Source organism: Medicago truncatula, chromosome 3 (genome assembly GCF_003473485.1).
Source record: "Medicago truncatula cultivar Jemalong A17 chromosome 3, MtrunA17r5.0-ANR, whole genome shotgun sequence".
Lineage (NCBI taxonomy): Eukaryota > Viridiplantae > Streptophyta > Magnoliopsida > Fabales > Fabaceae > Medicago > Medicago truncatula.
Window position 1 is genome coordinate 7,066,334 of NC_053044.1, and position 9,776 is coordinate 7,076,109.

Sequence of the window (9,776 nt, forward strand, 5' to 3'; positions counted from 1 at the left end):
TGAGAATTGGCTTCTTATCCACACTTTTTATAATGGTCTTTTGTTTTCCACAAAAATGAATGTTGATGCAGCTGCAGGTGGAGCTTTGATGAATAAAACTTACACAGGAGCCTACGATTTGATCGAGAACATGGCATACAACCACTATCAGTGGACAAGTGAGAGAGTTATCACTGAAGGTACTCCTCTACCCTCTAAAAAAGAGGAAGGTATGTGCCAGGTTTCTACCCTTGATCATCTATCTGCTAAGGTGGACACACTTCTTCAAAAATTTGATAAATTAACTGTAAGTGTCGTCACACCTGCTCTTGTCTCACCACCTTATGAATTTTGTGGAATATTTGACCATACTGATGTTGAATGCCAACTAGGTAGTGTTGCTAAAAGTCCCGAGCAAAAATTTTATACCTTTGGACAACAAACAACACCACCCATTTGTGCAAACAACGAAAGAGTCCCTCAAAAATCCAGCTTGGAAATTTTACTCGAAAAACATGCTATGGAGCAATCCAAGCAATTTCAAGAACTTAAAAATCAAACTGGATCTTTGAATGACTCTTTTGTCAAGCTTACATCTAAAGTGGACTCCATTGCTACTCACACTAGAATGCTAGAAACTCAAATCTCTCAAGTAGCCCAAAAAGTAGCTACTTCCTCTCAAACCCCTGATGTCTTTCACAGTCAAACTGAAGCCAACCCCAAAGGCCTTATAAATGCTATTCAAATTAGGGACGGTAATCAGTTAAAGGACCCCATTATGAAAACTAAGACAATTGAGAGTGAGATAGAGAGTGAAAAGCAACAAGGTGAGAGTGATAAGCCAATCGTTTCACCACCTTATAAACTCAAAATCCATGTCCCACAAAGGCTTATTAAGCCTAACCTCATAGTGATTGAGAGTTTTTCCACCCCTTGTGTGATTGTTGAGAGTGAAACCATTGAAAAAGCTATGTGTAATTTGGGAGAGAATCTTAGGTTGATGCCACTATCCCTTTGGGAAAGATTGGGTATTGGGTAGAGAAACCTTCTAATCGTCAAGCTAATGACTCTAAAAGAGCGCTTCGTGGGAGGCAACCCACGGGTTTAATTGCTTTTATTTTGTTTTTTTTTTTTTGTTGTTTTGTAGGTATTTGTCCAAAAATGATGCAAAAAATGAAGAAAATTGAGCCTTGCATGTCCAGAAGCTTGGCACGGCCAGTGCCAGTGATGGCACGGCCGTGCCTGTAACCTAGCCATACTTCACCAACTTCCAGAGAGTTGGCACGGCCCGTGCCTGTACTGGCACGGCCGTGCCATGGTCCCAGACCCTCTTTTACCATTTTTTTTTCACTTTTCTTCTTCTTCCTTCATTCTCAAACACAAACTACCCTCATCCTTCAACTTCCCTCTCTAAACCTCCATAACATCAACATTTAAACCTCCATATCTATCTCCATTCATCATTCCAAACATTTACCACCAATCAAAACCAACAATCATCCATTCAAACACCAAATTCTACACTATTTAACCCTAACCCAAAAACCAAAAAAAAAATTCTTCACCAATCTCCATCATTAAACTCATCAACCTCACTTAAACCCCAACCCATCACTAAACCAACCTTTCCAAACCAAAACCTTACCAGACCATAACCTTCCCTAAAACCCAAACCAAGTTAACTAGGTCAATGGCATAAAAAAGGCAAGGAGATTGAAAGCTCTAGAAGTGGTGCAAAGAAAGAGAAAGCAACATCCAAGAACCATGGCATCCATTTTAAAGATGACAAGCAAAGGAGTAGGTCTAAAGCTCTTATCTCTCAATCTATTTATGCTTGTCGATACACTGATAATAATGCTATGGATAGACTAGGAAAGAGGTAGGGAATGATGAGGAATGATGAGCTATTTATGAGAAATGCTTTATAACCACCATGTTAACATTTGCTATTACTTGCTTGATTATCTTGTTTCAATTGATAAAAAGAAAACCGGATGATAAGGGTAATATAATGGTAGATGGAATCATCACTTTTATTGCTAAGAAGTTTGAGGTGAGTATGAATCAAGGGATCAAGAGGATAGATGAGAACTATTATCTAAACTTTTATACTACTTTGTCATTCCTTAAAAACCATGACTCTACTCACAATTACCAATATGCATGGAGAATCATTAGAGCTAATTGTTTGATTATTCTACCTAATTCGGACATTACTAATCCGGAGGTGGTGGAAAATTTGCTTTATGTTGGTACTAACCCACAGGTACAAAATGATGGTAATGATGGTGGTGATGAAGAGGAGGTAGGTGCAAACTTGCACCATTAACAAGAAGCCGGTGGAAACTATAATGATGAATGGTGGGCATTAATGCAAACCGAAGTTCAAAGAACATGCACCGAGCAACAAAGACAAGGTGTTGAAATGATCGGGCTAAGAAACGATGTCCTAAGGGGCAATCAAATAAATGAATAAAACAATCAAATGTTCTGATACATGATGCAACATCTTCACCTCCAAGGTCCACTTTAAGGACTTCAATAAAATTGTGAGCTCTCCTCTTCCTTTACTCTTCTCTACTTCTCTTCTTTCTTCATCCTCTTATTCTTTTTCTTCTTTTTCTTCTTCTTCTTTTAAATCATTGAGGACAATGCTTCTCCTAAGTGTGGGGGGAGCCTAATAAAGTGTCTTTAGTCGTAGTGTTTCCAAACTCCCTTGAACTTTATTCTTTTGTTTTGTTTTATTGTAAAAGGCATGGTTAAGTAGCTAATTTTTATTGAAAATATCATGACACAAAATTTTCATTGTCTCCTCTTATTTGATTGATTCTTGTACATGAAAGCAAACTCTTGTGTTTTAAGTCTTCTTGATATACCCACATCTTGTTTTAAAGTGAATAAAATTCTCCAATGAGAAAAACACAAAGTTGCTTCCCTTGAGTAAATGTATGAATGGGTATTTTAAGGAAACGCGTTCTAATCTTAGTGGTGCATTAACCTTTAAAGATTCTCAAAGCGCCAGTAGTATAAGTGAGTATAAGGGAGACCATAAAAAGCCAAAAAGCCAAATAAATTCCAAGATCTCATCACTGAATCTAGATTGGGGAAGGAGGTAGGCCCTCCGACTTCCTACGTGAAGGTGATTGTTATCTTGAGAAAAACTTTAAAAAGCGTCGTTGAAACTAGATTGAGGAAGGAGGTAGGCCCTCCGACTTCCTATGTGAAGACGATGTTTTAAGGGATACCATTGAATCTAGATTGGGGAAGGGGGTAGGCCCTCCGACCTCCTACGTGAAAATGTTGTTCCTTAAATAAAGAACCTAAAATGTGCATATGGCAAAGAACAAAGATTCTCAAAAACTCCCATCTCTCTTATGTGAATTGTAGAAGGAATCTTTCTTGGTTAGTTTAGTGCTAGGATTAGACCATGTTTCCTCATTATACCTATCTTATACAGGAGCAAGAAAAGGGTTGGACTTCACACACACACTCACTTGAAACTTGATCGTTGGGTAGAATAAAGATTTCAAGAAATACTTGAGTTTGTGATTAGTGTACATTTTGGGATTTATGCCCTTGAGGAGACATGTGCTTTAATTAACTGTCATTTGATTTAACTGTTGATGCTACTATGTTTATGCCTTTTGCTTGAGGACAAGCAAAGATTCAAGTATGAGGGAGTTTAATGAGTCATTTATATGCTATTTTAATATGCTTTTTAGTTTAGTTTTATTTAGATTTTATATAGTTTTATATTAGTATTATTTCCTTTATAGGATAGTTTACTTTAAAATGCAATTTGTTATATTTCAGGGAAGAATATTGGATGGAGTGAGTCTTGGAGCAAAAGAAAGGGATTTGGAGCAGATTGGACACGAAAATACGAAGATTGGGAAACAAAATATATCTCCCACAAGTCAGAAGCCTGGCACGGCCCGTGCTAGCCTTGGCACGGCCGTGCCACCCTCCAGAGACCTTTTGCTTGGACTCCAAGCTATTCTATTTTGGCGCACAATCTACCGAGGAATATTCTAAGAATATACTTGCTTAGATTTTAAGTCAATTGTGTACTATAAATAGAGTAGCTAGCCATCACAAATATTCATCTTTTCTTGGAATACAATATGTGACAATTGTCTTTCTAATAAAAGTTCATTTTACTTTCTTTGTTATTTACTTTTATGTTTTCTCTCTTCTTCTCCTTGTCTACAATGAACGTCAGTGAGTAGACTTCTCTTGTCTTGGGATTGTTGGATAAGTCTAATGACATAATCCTAATCAAACCAAGCTTTAAACCTTAATCTTATGTAACCCTAATTCCTTATCTAAATTCACCGCTTTAACATGGATCAACCATTATCAAACTGTGGAAACGAAAGTGGAGGGTTTGATAATTGTTTATCCATCATCTCAAATATCAATTCATAAAACGAAAGTGGAGCTTTGATATTCGAACAAGTGAATTTAGACAAGGATTGCAAAGTCAGCGAAATAGGCTTTGCAATCTTTGAGACATATAGTTTCGATCTTCAAGGGAACTAATAACAATCAAGTCAGCGAAATAGGCTTGGTTGTTAGAGGAACCAAAATCTAATAGTAATCAAGTCAGCGAAATAGGCTTGGTTGCTAGAGGAACAAAAGAGAAACTGTCTTGAGAAATTAGGTCTAACATAAAGTTATAAGTTTAATAGTTTGGTTTGAGAAGGACTTGTCGTTAGGATGAACCAATAATCCCAAGGCTTTTATCTTTTATTTTATTATTTGCTTTCAATTAAAAATACAAACCTTTCTACCTTATAAAATCTTCAGTCTAATCATTATCTAAAGTTAATTGAATTCATAACTCCCTGTCGGAACGATACTCATATTTTACTACTTCGGTAAGACCGTGCACTTGCGGTTTTATCCCATCAAGTGTATGCCTAGGTTAATAAGAAACTTCATGCTTGCCCGCACAGTTCATAGTTAAATCATGTAACCTGAAACTTTTTGAAACCTTAGATTTGTGTGTCTTGTGATTAAACTTTGTCCAAGTCTTATAAAATGTCCTTTTTGATTCTTTTGTTTGAGGACAAATAAAGAGCTAAGTTGGGGAGAGTTTGATAAGTGCTATAAAGTAGTTAATTTCATGTTGTATTTTAGGAACTTTTTTTACTTGTTTCACAGGTTATCCAAAGATAATCCAAGAATAAATGAACAATTGCCCAATCATTCCTTTTATATCTTACTTGATCCCATTAATTATGCAGGAAAATAGAAACAAATCAACAAAGTTGTGCGAAGGTTAGCACGCCACAACGAGAATAAAGCATGGTCACTCGCCATGGTGAGCTCATAATGTGGAGTTCCGAAGAGCACCAGTTTGGAGAAGTCACTAGCACACCACAACAAGGCCATGGAAAGCCATCTCGCGATGGCGAGTCCAAGGCGAAGAAGCGAGGAGTTGCAGAAAGTCCAGAATTCAGGAAAACAAGGCCTCTCCAAAGCAAGCAATAGCCTGACTCTGGAAATGTAAGGCGGTCTCAGACTCCTTGATCACATGGAAGAAACCCATTGGTGAGGAAAGCTCAACTCGCCATGGCAAGGCGAGAAGTCACTTATCAGAAAAAGTATTTAAGTTTTTCTCTCATTTTTCAGAGATCATCATGTTACTATTTTAGAGAGAGATATGGAGAATTTAAGAGAGAAACATAAAGCATGAGTGTTAGGAAGTGGATTCTTCAAGATTTTTTGAGAAATCAAGATCTTGTAATGCAATTTCATGTTTTCTTCCATTTTTGCAAGGCTACCATGACAATGAGTAGCTAAATCTCACTTTTTGGGATTAGATGTAATTGATCAAGCACAATATGTATCTCTTTTGATCTTTTCAATATATGATTATGGTGTTTACTTGATATTGATATTATACTTTATATTTATGTATATGTATGATTTGAAATGATATTGAAAAATACTTTTTGAATCTAGATTTATGTGATGGGGGATATAATCATGTGATGCTAGTATTCTAGGAGGGATGGTTATGTATATGTGCTATGCATAAATCCTTGAATGCCTATGTTTATTTATGTTGATTATGATTGATGTGAAGCTTACCCCTAGTGGATCTTTGATGGACCGCCTACCTGTTTGTATGAATGGGTAGACGGCGTGCAGGATTAGTTGCTTTTGGTGAGTTTCTTGGATAGCTGGAGCTATCTCCATTATCGTTTGCTTAGAGTCTTAGGGTAGGCTCTGATCTAGGATGTCAGTCTTTATGATTATTCTAGATTGTTTATTTTGGATTTATTTATGTTGTGAAGATTTGCCCATTTGTCGGGATTTGGAGAATTTATATGATGATGTATTTTGATCTCATGGCATGTATACTTTTGAGGTGTATGATTTATATCCGCTGCGACTGTTGAGAATTTTTATATATGCATGTTGATTTGGTTTTTGTTGATGATGTAGCGTCTATTTCTTGAAAATATGTGCGTGTTTTATCGCTTTAATATAAATAGGGTGTTACAGTCCTCCATTCCGGTCTACTTTATTTCCTTCTTCAAGGCCCTCTCAGGTATCATTTCTTCCTTGAATCTATTTTTAATACTTTTTTTTAGGGGTGAGGATCTTAGGAAAATATTCTGGATTAAATGGGATATATTGTGCCTAAAAATAGAACATGGTGGTTTGGGGGTTAGGAGGTCAAAGGAGTTTAATTAATTAAATTTTTTTTTTTGGTAAATTTTGGAGGATGTTGGAGGAAACAAATAGTTTATCATACATGGTTTGATGTGCGTGTAATGGGCAGGAAGGGGGGCGGTTGTGTGTTGAGAGGGGTGATGTAACACCCCGTTTTTCCAACATAATTTTTTTGCATAAACATCAAAGTATTTTCAACGTAAACGGAATGTCATACTACTTTTCATAAAATCATAAACTGAATAAATAACTATTTATCCTTTAAATTCAACAACATATCAATTATTATTTTGCGGCGGAAATTATTTCAATATTTAAACATCTTTGGCACGAAGGCCTCATCTTAAACATCTTATAAAATCAAATCTAAAAATATAGTTATGAAACTTCATAAAGTAATACGTAAGGAATAGAAAAGCAATGACAAAATTCTCATCTCGTTACGTATCAGAGCACCTAAGACACACGTGAGAGAAAGTCCACTCACGACAGCAACTAACAGCAACTATACTCGATCACCTGCAAGTTACTCATGCAAAGAGCAACATTTCCAAGCAGAATGGGTGAGATTCACAAACAATAATAAAATATATATAAATCATCAATTGTATTTAACAACTTAATTAATAACAAAATTAGCAACATGTATATATCCAACAATAATGTTCATACTTCTTCAATTATAACAACACTTACAAATTCAACCTGCAACAACGTCAACAACTCAATCATCAACAACGACAACAACTCAATCAACAACAACGATGCAACCAACAACAACGGCAAATGCAATATGCATGTCGTACCATTTTCAACGTGTTGAATGACTAAGAATTCCGGGTATAAGCCCCCAACAATTTGAATGATAAACATTACAGGACATAAGCCCTCAACAGTTTGAATGACAATGCATTCTAGGGCCCTCTACAGTTTGAATGATAAACATTCTAGGGCATGAGCCCTCAACAGTTTGAATGACAAGGCATTCCAGGGCATGAGCCCTAAATAGTTTGAATGATAAACATTTCATGGCATAAGCCCTCAACAGTTTGAATGACAAGGCATTCACAGGGCATAATCCCTCAACAATTTATGAGCATGCAATGGACTCAACATTTGTATATATACACATACAACTCAGCAACTTGAAAGACAACGTAGACAATGACGACAACAATTGTGCATAAATAATTATGACTTACTTCACAACTTGGTTAACTTAATGATATTAATAATCAACAACAGCAGGGACAACAACATAAGCAACTTGCAACAACTTGAATGATAATAACAACTTGAATGATAATAACAACGATATTTTCTATATCATACATTTTCCACATAATATAAATATCTTAAACTAACCAACAATCATTAATCATTTGATTCAGGCTCTCTGTAAGTATATAACTTATGAAGAACTCCCATTCCTATCCCAAGATCAACCCACAACATAGATTAAATACTCTTAAACACCTTAATTGAACTCATAGTACTTATAGTTTTGAGCTTTGGAATTATCCCACAAGTTTTGGATTAACTTAGAAACGGTTATCCTTAATTTTCATAAGATTTCACTAAGACCTCCTTGGAGTATTTTCATCATATCTCAAAAACTAAAAATCATTTTCATGTCAAACCAAAGTCATTGGAAAGCTAACAAAATTATCTACAACTTTCATGTTTACACCAAAACCAAGTTCGAAACGGAAACGGGGTGAAAAATGTGAATGTTTTCCAGATTTTCTTGACAGAAAATCGGTGGCCGATTTTGACACATCGTGGGCCGATTTTTGTCGAACCAAAGCTGGAAAATCAGCTCAGAAATCGGTGGCCGATTTTGAGCTTCACAGCAGTTCAAAAACCAATTTAACAATGCGTTTTTCACTTAAGAATCACTCTTAATTCACTAGACTCAGCCAAAAACTCCCAAATTTGTTAGGAAACTTAACCTATGATTATTCTACAACCTGAACATCAATTCTTAACACAATTGACATAGTTTCTACACTTTTCTAATCGAACTCAACAATGGAAAACCTAATTCCCAAAATCAAGAACAACCCTCGTGTTAAATCAATTACAGAATTTACATACACTATAATTATTGAAAGTTAGTATCACCCTTACCTTAGGTTAAATGATTGGACTCTACAAGATTCTACCGCTTTCTCTTCTCTGACTCTTCTCTTCTCCTGACTCTTCTCTTCTCTTGACTTCTCACTTTCTCCCTTTTTCTCCAAAACGTTTTGTTTCACGTAAAAATTATTCTGACCTATTTTCTCCTATTTATTGCCTCAACCCTTTTTATCTTATTTCCACTTATTCCTCTACACTCTCTAAATTCTCAAAACAGCCCCACAACTTAATCTTATTTTATTTTCAAATCTTATTCTATTAAATAATAAAATAACACCACTAAATAAAATAACAACACACCACATAATTATTTAAATCACATAAATCATATAAATATACTCTAAAGGACTCTAAACTCAATAAAATAAATAAATAATAAAATGGGGCGTTACAGGTGATGGGTTGGTGTGATGGCATATTATGAGAAGTATCTAAGAGGGTGTGGGTCAGGCGGGTGGTTGAGAGATAACATTAGTTAGAACGTGGGTGATGGGAACTCTACTCTGTTTTGGTTAGATCCTTGGTTTGGATGGTTTGCCCTTGAGGGATAGTTATAGAAGATTATATGAGTTAGCTGACAATAAATTGGCAACTGTAGAGAATATGTTCACTACATGATGGGGAGTGAACGGTGAGGAGTGGAAGTAGCGTATGAGGTTATTTGCTTGGAAGGAAGAGTTGGTGAGCGGTGTGTGAGGCGGCTAACTCCAGTAGTAGTTTTGCAGGTTGGATCAGTTGATCGTTAGATTTGACATTTGCATTCATCTCATTGTTATTCTATTAGTAGAAACTCCCTAAACATTATATGACTTTTTGTTGCTTGAATTATTTGGAAGGAACATAACAAACATATTTTTTAGAGGAAGGAGGACAACTTACATGCTCTTTGTGAAAAGGTGAAACTTCAGTCGTATTGGTGGTTCAAGTTGAAATATGTTTTATTCGACTTTGACTGTCAATCATGGAGGCTA